Genomic DNA, 21,868 nt, shown 5'->3' with positions numbered 1-21,868 from the left:
ACCAGCTTGAAGCATTATACAGGCATTGCACTTTGAGGCCCTGATTCAGCAAGGCACTTGAGTATGTGACTAGCCCAATCAACTAATAGGACCAACGACTCGTGCTTAAAATAAAGCAGATGCTTAAGTGCCTCATTGGATTGAGTCATAAAACATTATCCATATCCCATCTCTAGATATACTGAGCCTTTTTAGTCAGAAGTATATATAGGAGGCTTAATACACAAAGGCAAGAGAAGAGTGTAAAAGGGGTGAGGAGAATTAGGTTTCTGGTTTGTCACATCCCAACTGTATGAGTTGGCTTTGACCAGGGCAAGTGAAAGAGAACCTCATTCCTGACCAGAAGAAAGTACCAACACTATACATCTAGAACTAACTCTTTCCTAATAAAAAAAATATTTTAAAATGAAAAATGACAATCTATATTAAATATTTACTTTTTTCAAATGTATTACCTCTATTTATAAAAAAATCTGTTTTCTTTATTTAAAAAAATTAAAAAAGAAAGAAAGAAGCTGATAGATATGTCCCTTTACATTCAGAATAAAGTGAAATATGACAGCATTCAAATTCAGGCTGAACAAAATGGCAAAAAAAAGTTTGTGGGTAATTCTGTAAAACAAAAATTGTTATTTTCACACAGTCCTAGTTAGGAGTCACTGTATTTATTAATCTAGTCACTCGATTACAGACCTCAAAGTGGCAATACTCCACCAAAAAAACTTCAAAAACGGACTCCAATGAGAAACTTCAGAATTTGAATTAATTTGCAAACTGGACACCATTAAATTAGGCTTGAATAAAGACTGGGAGTGGATGGGTCATTACACAAAGTAAAACCTATTTCTCCATACTAATTTTCCCCTACTGTTACTCACAGCTTCTTGTCAACTGTTGGAAATGGGCCATCCTGATTATCACTACAAAAGTTTTTTTTCTCCTGCTGATAATAGCCCACCTTAACTGATTACTCTCATTATAGTTAGTATGGCAACGCCCATTTTTTCACGTCCTCTGTGTGTGTGTGTGTATTATATATATCTTCCTATTGTATTTTCCACTGCACGCAGCCGATGAAGTGGGTTTTAGCCCACGAAAGCTTATGCTCAAATAAATTTGTTAGTCTCTAAGGTGCGACAAGTACTCCTCGTTCTTTTTGCTGATACAGACTAACACGGCTACCACTCTGAAACCTGTCTTCATCTTCTCTCTCTACCTCCACCATCAAGTCTACAATAAGCAATGATTCAGCTGTAGCTAGAAAACAGGATTATTTCAGAAAAGTCTAGGGCATCTGACCCTGCTTGCTTGTTCAGTTTGCAGCACTGACACTCTTGCAAGTCGTAATGGATGCAAGGCACGGCATCCCATATACCCAATAATTCAAAGAACAGATTTGCAGGTACCGTAAGTTTTAACTTCTACATTTATCTCACAGTGATCTAACAATAGCAAGCTTGAACTGGTTTGATGTAGCTACAAAATTACACTTTGTGAAGCCCTTCATTTCCCAACACTGTTTCTTTCCTACCCCTGTGATGCTATTTGCAGTTCACCACATGTCACTCTCATACAGTGATGTGATGTTAATAATAGGGCTTTAGCACTGCTTTGTTGAGCTTGCTTATATTATTTTATGTGACTGCCTGTGCCAGAACTTCATTTAAATTGAACATTTCAAGCCTGCTATTCCTGTTCTAGAAGAAGGTTTAATATTTTTTAATTGCAGCTTGCTGTTTCATTCCATCAGATTGGTGTAAGGCTATTCAGAAGAAATGTACATACTTTACAAGAGGAGTAGGTCATGCGACAATGGCAAAGAGTCAGTCATTTTCTTTAACACTCAACAAGGAACTTTATTAGTATAAAGAAAACAATATTATTATTAAGGCTATTGTGTTTCTTTCTGTACTTCAATGTAGAACTCCTGCCAGCAACTTTCCTCAGCCCTCTCTTGAGTAGCTTCTTACTACAGATTTCAAGAACCAATAAGCATCCTCACAGGACATGAATACTGGGTTGATGTGTTACTAACTACTTGCAGTGGGGGCCACTAGAAAGCACTGCCTATAAAAATGGAAACTCACTGTGCTGCACAGCTAAGAAAACTGATTGATGGATGCTGTAACATCAGCAATTGGATATACTGCCCTTTTAAAGACAATGCTGAAATATACAGATGATTGTTTCACAATGAGATGTGAGGAGGTGTAGATATTCTACACAGATATTAGAATATTCATAGATACAGGTAAGTGGTGGCATTTCATCTCTATCACAAAAACTAAAAGGCCAGGACCACCCAGTTAAACAGAAAAATCCTTGTCAGAAACTGACCCAAAGCGAGATGAAACTGACTGAGAATGGCATAAATACTTATTACACGTGTTCTGACAATATATTGATACTTAAGAATCCATCCACATCCTTACCTCCACTCCCTGACCTTCGCATGAAATCTGAATGCATGGCTGGATAGAAGGTTAAATGAACCACATCTAATTTAGTGATGTATTCAAGAGACCAAATGCCATTCAGTACCAACACTTCTCCATTGCCAATATACAGACACAGCATTTAGGGAGTAAAGCTGTGTTTTAACTTATTTATTTTGAATCCCATTTCTAAACATATTGCATGCTGGCAACAGATTCATTGTCTTCTTACATTTCATTGAAATTACAAAGATAATGTAAGACTCAAACTCTCATACTTAATGGGAATGTTACCTCTGAGGTTTTCTCCCCCCTCTTTAAATGCTAACCAAGCATGTCTTTCACACACACAGGATAATGAAGAGACCATGAAGGAAAAGGGTCTTCCAGATACGTACCTTCTATTTCAGATTCAGATTTCACCGACTCACATTGATTGTATTCAGTCCCATATGGGACAACTGAAATTTTAAATTATTTCTACAGATTGTTTTATTTATTTGCTTTTTAATCCTATCTAATTGCTACTTCTATTTCCTAAACACACAGCACTTTTGAATAGAAGTAAATTATACAAGAGAAATTAGGCAACATGTGGAAAAACCAACAAACGTATGTGTTATAGGATTTTCTTAAGAAGTTTGGTAATGAAGGATACCTTGCAAATAATAGATACAACTGGCTTGATTATGTACTCATTGAGACCGGACACAAAAGATAATCAAGAAGCTCAATTACTTATCTCATCTTCAGAAAGACTAGGAAGAAAATTGGCAGAAATTCAAAATTGCAGCATATCCAAGTTTTATGGTTCCTCTGGAACAACTCTTCGCCAGATTTTACTGGAAACCCATGTGTTTAATGCATATTACATAGAGCAGTTTTCTCTAACCATAGTAAATGCTAGAGATATGGGGCAGACCAGCTGCCGGTTGGTAGTATCTCTAGCATTTACTGTGGTTAGTGCAATCTGCTTTATACACTTAAGTATCCAGTAAAATCTGTTAAAGATTATGTTCTGGAATATACAGAGATAATATTAATTTGTTTTGTGGTGGCTAGGCATGGTACAAACACACAATAAAAGGATGGTTCCTGCCCAAAGTGCTAACATAGCTTACAAAGAGCTAGAATATTTTGCTACTAGTTACAAGAGTACTAGAGAAACATATACAAAGGCGTTCTCACAATTTTGAATACCAAGATACACACCTCTACAAAAATCTGTATACAGGAATGGGAAGATGAATTAAATCTGCCAGCATGCACTAAGATATTGGGTAACAAAACTGGAAATCTAACAACTCTAGGGTATTCAGAATAGTTGGGAGGAAAAAACTGTCAAACCCAGATTTAATGGAGAAAGTAACTTTATATGGAAGTATACTAAAATTAGGTGTCATACTGATGCACATGTGATATAGTATAGCTTTCCAGTTTTGTGTTTTTACTGAAAAAGCATTTTGAAGATAACATCTGTAACTAGTATATGCTAATCCCATTATCTATCTTGTGATGGGCCAACTCCGATTCCAGAAAAAGGGGGAGGGGGGAAGACACATGTGTATATTCCAATGTCCTGATGTTGATGCTCTTTGTATTAATTTAAGTTTCTCATTGACTGCTCTATAATTTATTTGTTTTAGGTTTTTTTCCTTGAAAAGTTTTTGGTTTTGTTTTTTTTTAAATGACCAAGAAACGAAACTAAGACCAAAGGAGTTGGGAATTGTTTGTAATCTCTTAAAAAAATGCTATTATTCTCCTTTTATTTATTTAGACCAAAGAGAATGAATTACTGTTGGAATTAAGGGAAAATGTTCAGACTCATATGGAGCTACACATAAGAAATAATCGTATATAGGACATTTCATGCTGTTAAGTGATTTTTGTCCTGAATATGGTGTTACATTTATTTAGAAGTTTCACTGAGACTTTGATTTGCTTGAAGCAAATGATACATCATTTCTGGGGTGTATGTTAACTTTCAGAGGAAGGATCGTCCTCTTGACCACTGCTCAAAGCTATGCATTTAAAGCTAAGCATATATCGAATTCTGCAATATGTCTAGCTAAGATTCACTTCAAAAACATATCCTGTGGTGTATCTATTGCTTTACAGATATACTTTATACATCCTTGCCTTGCCTGTACTTTTTCACAAATATGCAAGCAGATTTACCACCTCAACTCTTTAAAATCATGATTTTCTAGGTGTTAAGAGGAAGGCATCATTCAACATGCATTCATATTATATATATCCTGAAATAATTATTCAGTACACTAAACTCCTATCTATGAGATCAATACAATAAAAACTCATTTCTAGCATTTCAGGCAAGCCTGGAAGATGTGTGGCCTCATTTTTATCTATGCATATTTAGGGTTGTCAGAGGATGGACATGCTGTGTTAGCTGTCCAAATTAACAGGAAGACTACATTGAATTTTTACATCTGACCTAAATCTAGTTCCTTTTCCAACACTATTAGTAACTATCATATGAAAAACTGAATTGAAACAGGCGATTTATCAGAAAACCTACATAGTTTACAGCTGATAAATTCTAAGAGGCAATTACTACGATAATATGATTTGGAAGTCATGTCTGATCCACTTTGAGATGCAGCTTGGGATACATTAAGCACCTTCGGGGTTTGATATAAAATCTGGATACACAATTCAGCTCTTAAACTAGGAATTCATAGAGCATGTTCTGAAATTCTATAACGTATGTACAAGATTTATATCAGAAATAGGAACAACTGTTGTTTTTAAAAGAACCTTTTCCTAAAAGTCCAAAACCAGGTCAACATAAAAAATTGGAAAATCATCAAACTTTAAAGTAAAATAAAACTCAAAATATACAGAATCTCTTGGGCTCAAATATTACACTCTGTTGCCCAAGGCCTACCTGAGCATCTCTATATGAAACCTGTACAGCTGGGACTTCAAGGAGCATGTCAAGCCGGGAGATCAGAGATAGTGAACAGCCACTCAGCCAGCAGATTTCTCATTACGAACATTTGTAAAAGCTGATGCTGCTCCAAAGAGCATGCAGCATCCATTTACACAAGATGGCATGTTTTCTAAACCCTACAGAGAGAAATAGTGCTTGGCCACAATGTAGGACCCAGTAAAAGCATAGGTCTTGAGTGATGTTTTATTTCCTTGCTTGTTGTACTTCTGGGCCTGAGATGGACAGTAATTTGGAGTTGTAAATCTCCAACCTCTATTCTATGTTAATGGAAAAGTGGGAAGGATGAAATTGTGCATTTTTAGAGGGAAAGAAGTTTGGTTGTTACAACAGGTAACAAGAGATGGGTGTCTCCATCAAGAGGGCAATACATGCTGTGGTGTGGTTTTCCATGTGGAAAGGACTATTTCCCTTTGCACCTCTTTCTCAAGTTCCCTTTTTGGGTTTCTCCACCACCGTAGCCTCAGGGCTAATAAGGGCTAAGGTGTCTGAATGCTAGCATTTCACCTACCCCTCCACTGGGGTGAGAGTGCCTAAGTGTCGGGTGGAAGCTGCATGTTTGAAAATTATCTTTTGGGGATAAAGGGTTCCCATTGGGAGTAGTGTGGAGGATCAGGAAAGGGGGGTTCATCATATTTTGGTATTCATACATTTAAAGAACAAAGAGGTATTACTATGTTCATCTAGTCTAACCTCCTACATAACACAGGCCTTGGAGTGTCACCCAGTTATTCCTGCAGTGGAAGGAATTATTGTTCCTTCCTAAGTAAGTGAACACTGTCAAACCCAATAACTTGTGGCCAAACTATAGCATCTCCTTTAGAAAGGCAGCCAAACTCAATTTAAAGATTTAATGACAAATATACAGCCTCCTATAGGTTGGGGAAATATTTATGTTATGCTTTCCTAGAAGTATATGTCTTCTTTGTCCTTTGTAGGCTACCTGGAAGGTCCTTACACCCAAACTGCAGAGGTTATGTACTTTTGATGGCACAGTGTGGTGGCCAAAGGGACTGATGGACAGGGATGGTTACAGGCAGCCCAAGTCCCTCAGTCCCACTGAGAGAGGGCAACCAGGTAAGCATGAGAAAACAACATTTTAGTCTTTAAAATAACAAGTATTCAGGACACTCAGCTAGGCCAAGAAGGAGTTTGAATGATGAGCTTTACAATATTAAAAATATAAAATTTTTAATAAATCAAATTCAGTCAGATGAAGACTGAAAGCTTCATTTGTAATGTTATATATAAATCTGGGGATAACCAATCAAGTATTCATGAAAAACAACAGAAAATAATTCAGTAAATAAGATAACTAATCATGTCCTTTAGCTCTTCTCTAATTACAGTATTTATTTTTACATTTAAGCAATCTGAATTCAATTAACACCAAGTTTAGATTCCAAGTCTATATACACAAAAGGTTAAGGAAGCACTATTATAGCACCTTCATCATTTGAGCCACGACATTTACTAGGACAGAGTGGCCTGTCCTTTTTGACCAATCACATGCAGGACTGTAGCTAGGAAAACAAAGATACGACAAGCAGCTGAATCTCAAAAAGAAATATTCAAATCAATATTTCAACAATCATACCATTTATCAATTGAATAAATTATTGACTGGCTGTCAGCAATGTGTGTCAAACAATTCATTTGAAGAACATTCAGCTAGCTTTACTGGGCACTAAAATCTTTCCCCCCAAATTGTGGTGAATTCCCCCTCATCACCCAACGTCCTTAAAATAAAAATAGGTAGCCTTTCTATAGTGTAAATGGGCACCAAGTGCCAGGCTATTACGGTTGAGTCAGGGGACCTAGTTCCAACACTTATGTTTTCCAGTGTAGACAGGAATTTTATCACGTCCCCGGTTTTAGCCCAGCAAGAAAACACTTAAGTTCCTATCTATGCTACAATATGGAGCCATGTTATCAAGAAGACGGAGGATAGATACCTTGTAACTGTGCTTTCCTGACTCAGAAAAAAATAGGCCTTTAAAGGCCAGCAAAGCTGACAGATGTAACTTTTGCACACTTATTTTCCTTTACTGTAAGATGGAGATGACAAAGTACACACCACATAGGTGATGGCCTGAATCTTTGCTAAGTCAGAAGTGTTTGCACTATAACCAATGGGACTGAAAAGGTGTCAGACTACAGCATTAATCACTTCTCCCATGGTACTGGACCTCCCATGCTTCAGGGCATCTGGAAGTCAGACTCCTCATAATAGCAAAGCCATGCTGTCTCTCAGCTTTGTTCTTACTCTATTTATAACTAGCCATACATAAAAAATACACCCAACAGAATACAGGAATCAGCTGAAATGATAGGGAAGGCAGAGTAGCAGCCTAGCCATTATTTCGGAAGCTCTTTGGCCCATCCCTTCCAGATTCTCTTTCATTAGTCAGTTCAGCTGTTCGCTGCAGCAGCCTAAAAGGCATCTATCTGCAATGTTACCTGATAAAAAACTCCTTTTTCTTTGGCACATGGAAGCACAAACACTATTGGCCATTTCTTTCAATCCTAAGGTTCTCAGTTCAAACTGCATTATTTCCATACACTTTTTAGCTCGCATTGCCCCCCAGCACTGTACACACACTGTAATTTGGATGAAGGAAACAATTAAACCTTGATATTTATTTTGTCTTTATTCTCTCCAATTACTTAAATATTTGTAGGCAGCCCAAATGAGCCAGCTGAGGAAGACCCATATTAATAATTGACAAGTTTCCTGAGCAATGCCACTTGCTCCCTATTTCTAGCTATGCTGGGATGTAATGACACCCTTCAGTGTTTCTTAAGTGATGCCCTTCTCATTACACTGAGCTACCGATTCAGCTATGTTTGGAGAGTGAGAACTGTGAATTCAATCAGTAACCACCTCGCCCTCCAAAAACTCTCAACACATCCACACTCAGAGGGATAGCAGGAACTACACTGTGATCTCACCCCAAAAGGATTACAGGGAGCAAGGGAAGAAATGAAAGGGAGAAAGAATCAAATAGGGTAGTATTGGATAGGGGAGAGAAACTGGGACAGAGAGGATGGGGAGAGAAAATACTATCAGTAAAAATGATAAATACAAAATTTTGAGAAAAGGATGAATAATTATAATACCACCTAGTCAAAAGGGGAAAAATGATTACAACGTTTGAAGAAAAGTTGCAGCAGGACAGCGGCGAAGGTGGAAAATGGGGGAAGAAGGGAGAGCATAGCAGACACCGCAAATAATCATGGACAGTTGACTTTATATCTGGTTTTAAATCGAAGAATGGTTTGACTGTTTTAGCACATACCAAAACTGAAAATTGTTCTGACTTTCAATGGAGAAGGGGCAATGCCCCATCAGCAGACCTAAGCTCACTTCAATGCTGTAAGTTGCCCTTGTTTTATTTCTGAAACACTGGCAAGTACATTATGTTGTGTCTGGTAGGTGCCTTATAGATAGCTTTATTTTAACAAGAAACATCTCTACCTATATGTCTAAGGCCTGGTCTACACTAGGACTTTAATTCGAATTTAGCAGCATTAATTCGAATTAACCGTGCACCCGTCCACACCAGGAAGCCATTTAATTCGACCTAGAGGGCTCTTTAGTTCGAATTCGGTACTCCACCCCGACGAGGGGAGTAGCGCTAAATTCGACATGGCTATGTCGAATTAGGCTAGGTGTGGATGCAAATCGAACTTACTAGCTCCGGGAGCTATCCCACACTGCACCACTCTGTTGACGCTCTGGACAGCAGTCCAAACTTGGATTCTCTGACCAGCCACACAGGAAACGACCCGGGAAAATTTGAATTCCTTTTCCTGTCTGGCCAGTTTGAATCTCAATTCCTGGTTGGACATCGGGGCGAGCTCAGCAGCACCTGCAACGATGCAGAGCTCTCCAGCAGAGGAGTCCATGCAATCCCAGTGTAGAAAGAGGTCCCCAGCATGGACAGACCGGGAAGTCCTGGATCTGATCGCTGTGTGGGGCGATGAGTCTGTGCTTTTGGAGCTGCGCTCCAACAAACGGAATGCAAAGACCTACGAGAAGGTCTCCAAAGCCATGGCACTCAGAGGATACAGCCGGGATACAACGCAGTGCCGCGTGAAAATCAAGGACCTGAGACAAGGCTACCAAAAAGTCAGAGCGGCAAACGGACGCTCCGGAGCCCAGCCCCAGACATGCCGCTTCTACGAGGCACTGAATGCCATTCTAGGTGGGTCTGCCACCACTGCCCCACCAGTGACAGTGGACTCTGAGGATGGCATAGTGTCGACGGGCAGTTCCTCGGCGTTGTTCGCCGATGGGGAAGATGAGGAAGGGTTTGTGGAAGATGGCGCAGGTGACAGCGCTTACAATACCGCTTTCCCCGACAGCCAGGATCTCTTCATCACCCTCACAGAGATCCCCTACCAACCCTCCCCGCCCGTTAACACGGACTCAGAATCAGGGGAAGGATCAGTCGGTAAGTGTTATAAACATGGAAACATTTCTTTATTAAACAACAGGAATATATACTATATAAAAACTAGCTAAAAAGTTGTCTATATAAAACTATATAAAAAGAAGGTCCACACATATAGGGATTGAACAGAAATCCTCTTGGGACAGTTCCATGAAGCTATCGTACAGGTACTCGAAAAGCCTCCACAGGAGGTTCCTGGGGAGAGGTTCCTTGTGTGGTGCTCCGTTGAAGCACACTCTTCCGCGCCAGGCGACTGCTGCATCTAAGTAGGGCAATTAGTGTACTGTTACTACTGTGAATGCTTGAGTTTTACTTTGCATAGCAAAGACCTTCGTTTAACAGCCACGTGCTGGAGGCCACACAGGAAAAGCATACAGTGATCTTTCCCGGGCACAGCCGTGAGGGGCTGGAACGGGGTCAGACTTTCTGCTTTCCTGATTGCCTTCTGCGGGAGGGCACAGCTATCCATTAACTGTTAAGCAGCCTATAGTCTAGGGCTTACCAGGCCTGGTAGATAAACGGATTCAGCTGTACCGCCCCACTTGTCCGATCTCCGGTGCAAGACCGCAGCCACTGAAAGCGTATTCCGAAATCTCGAACTTGTCCTGAGAGCTCGTGAGACTAGGTGCCCTGTATGGTCTTGTTCACAGAAACTGAGTAGACTGTGTTCAGTGTTCGCAAACATGTATCTTTTCAAGGAAATCACTTCCTTTTTCCCATCACACAGCTGCGGCTCTTTCACGAACTGCCCCGCCATCCCCCTCACAGAGGCTGGCGCAGATTAGGCGGCGAAAGAAAAAGACTAGGGAGGACATGCTCTCGGAACTGATGGCCTGCTCCAGAGCCGAGGCGGCCGAGCAGAGACGGTGGAGGGAGACCCTATGTCACCACCAGCGCTCACACATCAAACGGGAGGACAGGTGGCGGCAGGAAGACCAGCAGGTGACTCAAACCCTGCTTGGGCTAATGAGGGAGCAAACGGACACGCGCCAGCGCCTTGTAGATGTTCTGCAGGACCGCAGGCAGGAGGAGAGAGCCCCCCTGCACTGTATCTGCAACCGCAATCCCCCGCCACAAAGTCCTGTCCCCCCCCCCAAAATAACAAGAAGGAGGGGCGCTACGGGCCGTGAAAACTGGCACAGCACCCCAGCAGAGCACTCATGTACCACACCGCTCTGATGCCATAAACTTTGAGAAGTGCTTCCCTTCCTGCATCACCCAGTCCCAAATCCAAGTTTCATCCCCCCACTGTGTAGTTGAGTATTAAAAGTGGTTTGTTGTTATTCACTGTTTCCGTCCCGTTTTTCTTGTCAGAAGACTTTGTGTGAAGGGGGGGGGGGGTTTAATCGCATAGGACAGCCTCCATTACCAGGGTACAGACTTGGGGGCAGGATCAACAGGAGGACACACACAGACTGCAGTCACTAGGCACCGGGGTCAGTCTGGGAGGTGTATGCTGCCCCGGGTCAGTCTGTGAGGTGTATGCTGCCCCAGGGTCCTAGCGCCTGCCATCCACAAATGGCAAGGCAGGCTGCCCTTACCATGCCCTTCCACCTTAGCCACGAGCCTCTCCGATGCCCTAAGCCCCAGCAAGAGCCCTCATCCACGGACACATACTCACCCTTCCCACACACCCCTCACCCCTTACTACGCCCCAACCCCCAGCCCAGACCCTGCATCCAAACTCCGTCCCAAAGACAGCACCCCTCAGCCCTTCCTGCAAACCCACCCCTTCCTGCACACCCACCCGCAACTGTCCTCCCCCCAGAGACCGCTGTAGGAGCAGGAGCCTGTCATTCCTCTAGTGTAGAAGCGGTCTGTACATCAGTGCACACCGTACCCACCACAGTCTGCGTCCATGTTTCAACCCTAGAACAGGAATTCATAATTAAAGAAAACTTTGTTAATAATCAGTGTTCAATTAACTTTATTTTAAAACGTGTGTTAGAAGGGGGGAAACCTGGAGAACAGGGTATGTAACCGCAGATCGAAGTCAACAGTCACTAAAACAGGCTCAGGTTCAGCTTCTCTGTAAGTCAAGTGGACAGTCATAGGTTACCCTGCTCTCCGAGGAACCTAGCTTTCAAAGCCTCCCGGATGCACAGTGCTTCCCACTGGGATCTTCTATCGGCACGGCTGTCTGGCTGAGCGTAATCAGCAGCCAGGCGATTTGCCTCAACCTCCCATCCCACCACAAAGGTCTCCCCCTTGCTCTCACAGAGATTGTGGAGCACACAGCAAGCTGCAATAACAACGGGGATATTTTTTTCGCTGAGGTCCAAGCGAGTGAGTAAGCTCCGCCATCTCCCCTTGAGACGTCCGAAAGCACACTCCACCACCATTCTGCACTTGCTCAGCCGGTAGTTGAAGAGTTCCTTCTCACTGTCCAAGGAGCCTGTATAGGGCTTCATGAGCCAGGGCATTAGCGGGTAGGCTGGGTCCCCGAGGATCACTGTAGGCATCTGCACATCCCCAACCGTTATTTTGTGGTCCGGGAAGAAACTACCTGCCTGGAGGCATCTAAACAGACCAGAGTTCCTGAACACACGCGCGTCATGAACCTTGCCCGGCCACCCGACGTAGATGTTGGTAAAACATCCCCTATGGTCTACCAGTGCTTGCAGCACCATAGAAAAGTAGCCATTTCGGTTAATGTAGTGGCTGGCCTGGTGGGCTGGTCCCAGGATAGGGATGTGAGTCCCATCTATAGCCCCACCACAGTTTGGGAATCCCATCGCGGCGAAGCCATCTCTGACGACCTCGACGTTTCCTAGAGTCACTACCTTTGAGAGCAGTTGCTCAACGATTGCGTGGGCTACTTGAATCACAGCAAGCCCTACAGTAGATTTGCCGACGCCAAAGTGGTTCGCTACTGACCGGTAGCTGTCTGGCGTTGCAAGTTTCCAGAGGGCTATGGCCACTCGCTTCTGCACAGTCAGGGCTGCTCGCATCCGGGTGTCCTGGCGCTTCAGGGCAGGGGCCAGCAAGTCACAGAGTTCAAGGAAAGTGCCCTTACGCATCCTGAAGTTTTGCAGCCACTGTGATTCATCCCAGACCTGCAGCACTATGCGGTCCCACCAGTCCGTGCTTGTTTCCCAGGCCCAGAATCGTCGTTCCACACCATGAACTTGACCCATTGCCACCATGATCTCCACTGCGCGGCGTACCCTGCTTTGTGAGAGGTCTGCGCCACTCTCCTCACCGCGCTGCCGGAGCCTCCTCGCCCGATTTCTCAGCAGCTGACTGTGGAAGAGGTGGATGATAAGGTGCGAGGAGTTGACAACGGCCATAAGTGCAGCGATGATCGCAGCGGGCTCCATGCTCGCAGTGCTGTGGCGTCTGCGCTGTAACCGACCAGAGAAGTGTGCGAACAGATTTCCCGCCGGCGCTTTCAGGGAGGGAGGGCATGATTGACGGTTCAATGACGACAGTTACCCAAAACCACCCTCGACACATTTTTTTCCCCAGCAGGCATTGGGGGCTCTACCCAGCATTCCGATGGGCAGCGGGGACTGCGGGAACTGTGGGATAGCTTCCCACAGTGCAACGCTTCCAAAGTCGACGCTGGCCCCGTTAGTGTGGACTCACAAAGTCGAATTAGTGTCCTTAGTGTGGATACACAAATTCGACTTCATAAGGTCGATTCCACAAATTCGAATTAAGTTAATTCGAAATAGTCTTGTAGTGTAGACGTACCCTGAGTAATTGCAATACATCTCAGGAAATAAGATGAGTCATTAAAAGAGCTTCATATCTACTTTGTTTTCCCTATAATATTAGTTCTTGAAATACTGAATTCCTGACTTTGCATCTTTACAGAATGTGGACCATTGCGATAGTAAAGAGAAAATTCAATTCAAGCAATTTACTCCTATCTTGAAATTAATTTTCCAAAAGCAATTTCATTCTTTTTCATTTAAATACATCTGGGCAATTCTGCTTTTCATTTGGGTAAGGTGAAGGTTTGCTTTGTTCCTCGTTGCCGAGTAGACACGTATGACATTTTCAGATTCTTGTCAAAAATACACTATGGGTAGACATGTGGTTTCCATTCAGAGACGTCAGCCCAAAGTCCCCCCCCCCTCCTTCTTGATATCAGGTCATGTCATTTGCATGGGGGTGGGGGAAGTGTATTTTCCCCAGTTTGGGATTTAAACCAGAGTTTTCATTCAGTTTAGATCCAGATTTATAAACTAGCATAGATTCACTTCAATGTTGGGGCATGTTTATCAAAAGGTATGAAAAACTTCATGAACTTTTTTGACGACCCAAGGCCAAGTTCTGGGCTTCTAACAGAATTCAAACCCAGGTAACGTTCACCTAATTTCAGATTTCACTACAGAAAGTATTTTTTTTAATTTCATGTAGTGATGCTAGTATCTTGGACCATTTTGTTCAGGAAAGTGACTGAGTGTACTTTGTCTTTTTACTTTCTTTGAAGGCTCTAAGATAAGGCCTAATACAAATATATTTTCTTAAGGACACCATAATGGGAGCCATTAAGTTCACAATACCTAGAAGTAAAAACATCAAACATGCAATGCTTTTGGGACCATTTTCATTTGTGCACCGTTGCAGCCAATCGCTTCATTTTTTTTTAGCTAGAAGGGCTTTCATAAGTTCACTTAATACCGAAACTTAATTTCTAAATACCCAGCCTTTTGAACAGAAAGCAAAAAAAAATCACGTTCTCTATTCAGTCGCAATACAGAATGAGTCCTGCATCATATTTAATTATGTTGTAGCAGCTCACTTCATAGTTCTGAAAGAAGGATTTTTTTAAACAGTCTTTTAAAATCTAATACTTAAAAGTACATGTCCTACTCCCTCTTTTATCAAGTCACACAGGATATTCCTGTAAGCTTCCTGCCTAAGGTGCCCTTTTAATTATAGCCATGCATTCAAGTTCCATAGGAACCATATCAAAGAGAAAGATAGAAGTGAAAGTCAGGTAAATCTGTATAAATATCTTGGCATTTCTGCTTGCGTTTAAAGTTGTCACTGGCTTTTTTAACGCCTCCGGGAGCTGTTGATGGAGCCAAAACAACAAGCCATCTGCCGTTTTCATAATATTTCTTCCACCCAGGAACTGAAATACCATGGCTACTAAAGGGCAAAATGAAGAGAAAGCACAATATAATGTACATGCACTGCATGAAGATGCAATTTTATATCAGAAGTTGTAACTAATGTAAATATCCTCATGCAAAACTGATTCATACTGTGACACATGTACAATAGAAAATGAGTGTATCTAATGACATGTTGGTAAAACAATGTGTACTGAAGGATCCCAAGAGTATTGGCATACTTTGAATTAATGTGATTAGTGTCTAATTCTACACTGCTAATAATCCTGCTATGCATCAGATCTCAGTTTTTATCAGTGACAAAAATTTACTCTTAATTCCCAAGGGCATCTTCTAAGAAGAATGCATATAATGTGCCCAACCAGAGGCATTAATAGCCTTGAGCAACAGGGATGGTGCACAGGGTTTAGGGTGTGTGTTTATTTGTATTAATGCTTTTCCAAAAATAAAGTGAGCTCTGACCTTCTTGTGGCATTTCCACCCTTGTGGCTTTGAACTAAAATACCGCGAAATACAGATTTCTCATTATGTCAACCCCATCAATGACTCCATGAGGTATTACAAATGCTGAAGAAACACAAGTACAAACACAAGACACCACTGCGCACACCCCATTTCTAATTAATTGTATGCATGTGGAAATCTGTGGGAGATAGTCATTTGCTGCACTGATTCAGTCTTGCACAAGAGTATATTTAAACCAGAAAGTATAAAACTTGTGACCCAAAACTATATCCCATTCAATACAGTCCATTATATTGTGTGGTGTCTTCATTTCTAAAATTAGCTTCACCCATAAGTTTTGGTCACAACCATATTATGGGTCAAGGACCAGATTTACAGAGGGATTTAGGTGCCTAAAGGAATTTTACAAACCTAAGAAAGCTAGACACCAAACTACCATTAGCTTTCAATGGGAATTAGATGCCCAACACCGTTAGCTACTTTTGTAAATTCCACTATGTACAGATCTGCATCTTTAGGTGCCTAAATCCTGCATCATGATCAGTAGAACTAGAGTCAGAGGGCCCATGTTCCCAAAGGGATTGTGATTGATGGAACACCAGGGAAATGGAACATGAAGAGTTAACATGTAAACAACACAGCCATATGGACAGAGCAGTGCCTAGGGTTTAATAAAGCACCACTTGATCAACTTAACCTGTGCTGAGCACCACACTTTGTGAGTTAAACATGGTGGCAGCATCTGCGTTGCAAGTTCTCTGCTGTGCAGTAGCTGGCAGTATGAGCCACGGAACTTGGTCTGAAGCCCCAGGATCTTACAGACACAAGCCTAGCCCAGCTATATACCCGGTGGAAGGAGGTGTTTGAGCTGTACACAGACCTGGCCGCAGGATGACGACGACAGCAGAAATGTAAAGCTGTTACTTTACCTTATTGGGGATCAAAGCAAGCAGATCTGTGCCACTCTGAATTCATTGGAGACCTGACAGACTTCCTAGTTTGGGACCGGATAGTCTGTGGTACCTGGGATCACCACCTGCAGGAATAGCTGCTCTGGGAAAGTGATCTCGCATTAAACAGATGCTTACACATGAGGTGTGCATCAGAGGCCACAAGAGAAAGAATGAAAGCTCCAGGAGGCCCAACACCTTCAGAAGTGCATGCAGTGAGACAACACTAAGGAGAGCAGGTGGCCAGAGTTCCATACCATTATGAGTTGCAGTTACTGTAGGACACAGTATGAGTGGGTAAAGAGGTGCCCTGCTAGCACAGCATCGAAGGACTGTGGCACGTTGAATCATTTTAGCAGTGTGTGCAAAAGCAGAGGAAGGTCCCAGAAAAATTCAGTCAGTCAGACTTGTACATGAGGAAGGGTGCACATCAGACAGAAGTCATGGCATCCTGACTCTCTCCTTGATATGCTTTCAGAGTCAAGTTCATGCTTGTCAAGACAGGAAAGCAATAAGGAACACCACGAACCTCCAGGCACACAACAGTCATAGGCACTGACTCCGTGGGTGCTCCGGGCTGGAGCACCCACAGAGAAAAAGTGGTGGGTGTTCTGCACCTACCGGCAGTTCCTCTCCTCCCCCCCGCCCCAGCTCACCTCCGCCTCTGCTCTGCCTCCTCCCCTAAGCGTGCCGCAAGCCAGCTTTTTCTCCCTAGCTCCCAGCGCTTGCTGCTGCAAAACACCTGTTTCACGCAGCAAGTGCTGGGAGGGAGTAGGGGAGGAGGAGTAACGCAGCACACTTGGGGAAGAGGTGGGGCTGGGGCAGGAATTTGGGGAAGGGGTTGGAATGGGGGCGGGGCAGGAGAAGTGCTGTACCAACCAGACAAGGTACTAACAAACTTCAACAGGACTTTAAAAATAAAGTGGAAACCTCTTTACCAAGCTGCTGCTGCACCCTCTGTAACTCTCACTCTGCCTCCTCAACTCCTCCCCCCCTCCTTCCTGTTTCCTGTCCTTTCAGACTCCCAACAGCCAGTCGCCCAGTTTTAATAAATTACAAGCAACATCTAAACCACCACAGGAAGGGGTGGGGAAGGGGTGGAGTTGGAGCGGGCGCGAGCTCCCACCGGCTCTGGGGAAAGTTGGCGCCTATGGCAACAGTGTTAATGGAGAAGTGCCCTTTGCAATTTCAATTGAATAAAAGGGATTGTCTGCAAGGTGATTTGTCAGTGTGAATCAGACTTGAAATACCTATTACAAACAGCAGGTACAATCTAATAATGTAGAATGAGAACATAATGCAGCCTGTAGGAAAATGTGACCTCATAGTAACTAATCCAAAAAACAACAGATGGCACCAACTGAAGTTTGTGGTGGTAGATGGTAAGCACAACAGACCTCTCTGAGGGAATTACAGCCACCTAGGCCATGGATCTGGTCCAGGTGCAGCATCAGAGTTTTATAGCTGCAGTGCAAGAACCAAAAAGGGAGACCCCATGGGCAACAGAGACAATTTTTAAAGCATATGGGGATGTTTTCAAAGGTGAAAGGTGCCTCAAAGGAACAATGCAACTGGAAGTAGACCCCACAGTGGAATTACCATAAAGGAAAATTTCAGTGGTATTATGTAATCCAGCACATATGGAGCTGGAAAGCCTGTGGAGCTGGGATGTCATAGCACTTGTAGAGGCCAGTACAGCCTGGGTAGGCAACATGGTGGAAGTAAGAAAGTAGAAGGAAGGGAATCGGGATGATCAATTCACTAATATGTTACACTCTCAGTTTCAACAGCAAAGCTGATGGAAATCAGAGAGGGTGCAGAAATGGACATCCAACTACGGGCATTCAAGACAGCCATGCTAGCCAAATACCTATAGAAGCGGAACCATATTTCAAATGAAAGATGACCTGAGTGTGCACGATGGAATCATATTTCAAGGTGAGAAAGCTGTTTTCCCCTTCTCTATAGGTAAGGCTGTGATGCCAAAAAATACAGGCCTCACAACTGGATTCTGGCAGCTGTCTTAGATGTTCTCAAGAGTGTATTTGCTAGCCAGGAATTAATATACAACTTCACTCCTTGATAAAAGAATGTGGTACCTGCCGGTCACATGATAGCCATCAGCAGAATGTATTACTTATTACTGCATGAGCTGCCCACCTGGCCAAGGGAGAAGGTGAGAGCAGACTTAGTTACCTACAAGGAAAAAGCAGTACTTGATTACAGTGGACTACTCAAATTTTTTAGACAATGATGCCATGCTTAATTCAAGAAGCAAATCAGTGACTAGCAAACTGGAAGCCCCCAACCAGAGGCGGCTCCAGACCCCAGCACGCCAAGCGCGTGCTTGGGGCAGCACGCCGCGGGGGGCGCTCTGCCGGTCACCGGGAGGGCGGCTGGCGGCTCCGGTGGACCTCCCGCAGATTGCTTGCGGAGGGTCCGCTGGTCCCGCGGCTCCGGTGGAGCATCCGCAGGCACGTCTGCAGGAGGTCCACCGGAGCTGCGGGACCGGCGACCGACAGAGCGCCCCCCGCAGCGTGCCGCCCTGCTTGGGGCGGCAAAATGGCTAGAGCCGCCCCTGCCCCCAACTAAAACCTCTCCAGCGCATCATCAAAGATCTACAACCTATCCTGAAAGATGATCCCTCACTCTCACAGATCTTGGGAGACAGATCTGTCCTCGCTTAAAGACAGCCCCCCAACCTGAAGCAAATACTCACCAGCAACCACACACCATACAACAAAAACACTCACCCAGGAACTTATCCTTGCAACAAAGCTCAATGCCAACTCTGTCCACATATTTATTCAAATGACACCATCATAGGACCTAATCACATTAGCCATGCCATCAAATGCTCGTTCACCTGCACATCTACCACTGTGATATATGCCATCATGTGCCAGCAATGCCCCTCTGCCATGTACATTGGTCAAACCGGACACTCTCTACACAAAAGAATAAGTGGATACAAATCTGACAACAGGAATCATAACATTCAAAAACCAGTAGAAGAACACTTCAACCTCTTTCGTCACTCAGTAACAGACTTAAAGGTGGCAATTTTGCAACAGAAAAGCTTCAAAAACAGAGTCCAACAAGAAACTGCTGAGCTTGAATTAATACACAAACTAGATACCATTAACTTGGGTTTGAAGAGAGACTGAGAGTGGCTGGGTCATTATACATATTGAATCTATTTCCCCATGTTAAGTATCCTCACACCTTCTTGTCAACTATCTAAAATGAGCCATCTTGATTATCACTACAAAAGTTTTTTTCCCCTCCTGCTGATAATAGCTCATCTTAATTAATTAGCCTCTTACAGTTGGTATGGCTACTTCCACTTTTTCATGTTCTCTGTATGTATATATATCTCTTCTTACTATATGTTCCATTCTATGCATCTGATGAAGTGGGCTGTAGCTCAAATAAATTTGTTAGTCTCTAAGGTGCCACAAGTACTCCTGTTCTTTCTGCGGATACAGACTAACACGGCTGCTACTCTGAGAGCTGAGTGTGTGTGTGTAAAGACTCCAACGTGGCTATGTGCTAACAACCTCTGGCCAAAGGGAAACAGGGTAGAGGCCTGAGCATCAATTATTTCAGGAATTCTCAAAATGGGGGTCATGACATTATTGCGTGGGGATCACAAGTACATGCACAAAACAGAGAGCAATTGCTATAAAATATATAATTTAAATCTAGCATTTTATAAAATTACACACACCTTTCCATTGCAACGTAGTGTATTTACTTCAAAAATATTATAAACCTATAAAGTAGCAATCGTTGTTCCTAAAATAAGATGTATGTATTTGTATTATCATCATTTAAAAACATGGACTCTGGGGATTGTAATATCGTGGCCACAGGATTGTTGTCTTGAGACTAAAAAGAAGGGACTGAGACAACATTAGAGGGCTTGATCGTTCAGCAGCTGAAGAGCTGCATTAAACTGCAGGCCATTCAGAACACTGAGATAGGCACAAAAAAAAAGGTTATTTACAATTTAACAGTCAGACACACAGGCAAGGGCAGTGCAGGGGGGACTTGAGGGGGCTATAGCCACCCCAAAATTTGCATTAGCCCTCCCATAGACACACCTCCCAGCGCAAAGGTCAAACATTATGCAGAAGTAAGGACGGCAATACTTTCGCAGTTCTGCACTGCCGCCTGCAGTGGTGCTGCCTTCAGAGCTGGACAGCTGGCCAACAGCTGCTGCTCTCCGGACGCCCAGCTCTAAAGGCAACACTTGCCACCAGCAGCAGCCCAGAAGTAAAAGATGCACTAAGTCTGCTGTGAAAAGCGATATTGACGATGTTTCTTACTCCCCCTCCCCGCTATTAAACAGTAACTATTTTTAAAAGTAACTTTTCTGCTCAACACAATAATTCCATAAAAATGTGTGTTCATCTTAATTAAAAACAATGAGAAAAGGTAAATTCATTTTAAACAATAGGATTATAAATTTAGCATTTCAAATAGCGTTAAATATAAAAAATGTGTTTTTAATTTATGGGTGGGGTGTCACACTCAGCGGCTTGCTGTTTGAAAGGGGTCGCCAATACAAAAAGTTTGAGAACCACTGAATTATTTGTTTTAATGTTTATATTAAAGTGTTTGTAAAATATAGAATATGTATTGTGATCAGTGGAACTGGAGTCAGAAGGCCCATATTCCCTGGGGAGATTGTGACCAATGATACAATAGGAAATGCTGGGGAGTTAGGCTGAGGCAACTCAGCCACTAGGGCACAGGGTTTAATAAAGTTCCACTTGTTCAACTTAACCTGCATTCAGTTTCACTCTCTGTGAATGAAACAAACTTCTTTTTATATCTGGCCTCAGATCCTCAGCTGTTGTACATCAACATATCTATATATTCATATTGTACATACACTTTTAAGAAAATAGAAATTTACAATTCCAATCCAAAATACCGGTGCCAGACACGGAAATAAATTTTATAGATATTTGAAAGCATTAAATAAAGCAATACAGTGTACCAAGTGAACTATTTGATAAGTGCTGCCCTTGATATAAAACTATTGTACTCTGGGTCCTAGTTCCTATGGCAATTATAAACTAAACTTTATATGCTGTTGCTATACTATGCCAAAATGTTTGTCACTCATGTCACTTCAGAGAAGGCAAAAATCAACAGGATTTTCTTATGTGCCACTTCCAATACAGCTGAACACCAAGATAAGTTTCCTTCCACAGAATAAACCCCTGCTGCTGATTTCTGTATGAATAGTATAGGAAAGAACTCTTCACATTTGCAACTGAATGATAGGGCCTCTGACATCTTTTCAGGGATTGCCATCTGATTCATGTCTTTTCTTTGCCTTGTCATTTGATTCACAATGCAGAGTTTTGCTGCAGAATACACCCCCAATTTGTCAAAGCCATTTCTTAGCTCTTGTTACCATGTGTATATTAGCATCCATTTTACAATCTCATTGATAATTGTTATTTGCAAAAACGGATTAGTTTTC

This window comes from Mauremys reevesii, linkage group 4, assembly GCF_016161935.1.
Source record: "Mauremys reevesii isolate NIE-2019 linkage group 4, ASM1616193v1, whole genome shotgun sequence".
Taxonomy (NCBI): domain Eukaryota; kingdom Metazoa; phylum Chordata; order Testudines; family Geoemydidae; genus Mauremys; species Mauremys reevesii.
Note: the sequence above shows the minus strand (reverse complement) of the source record.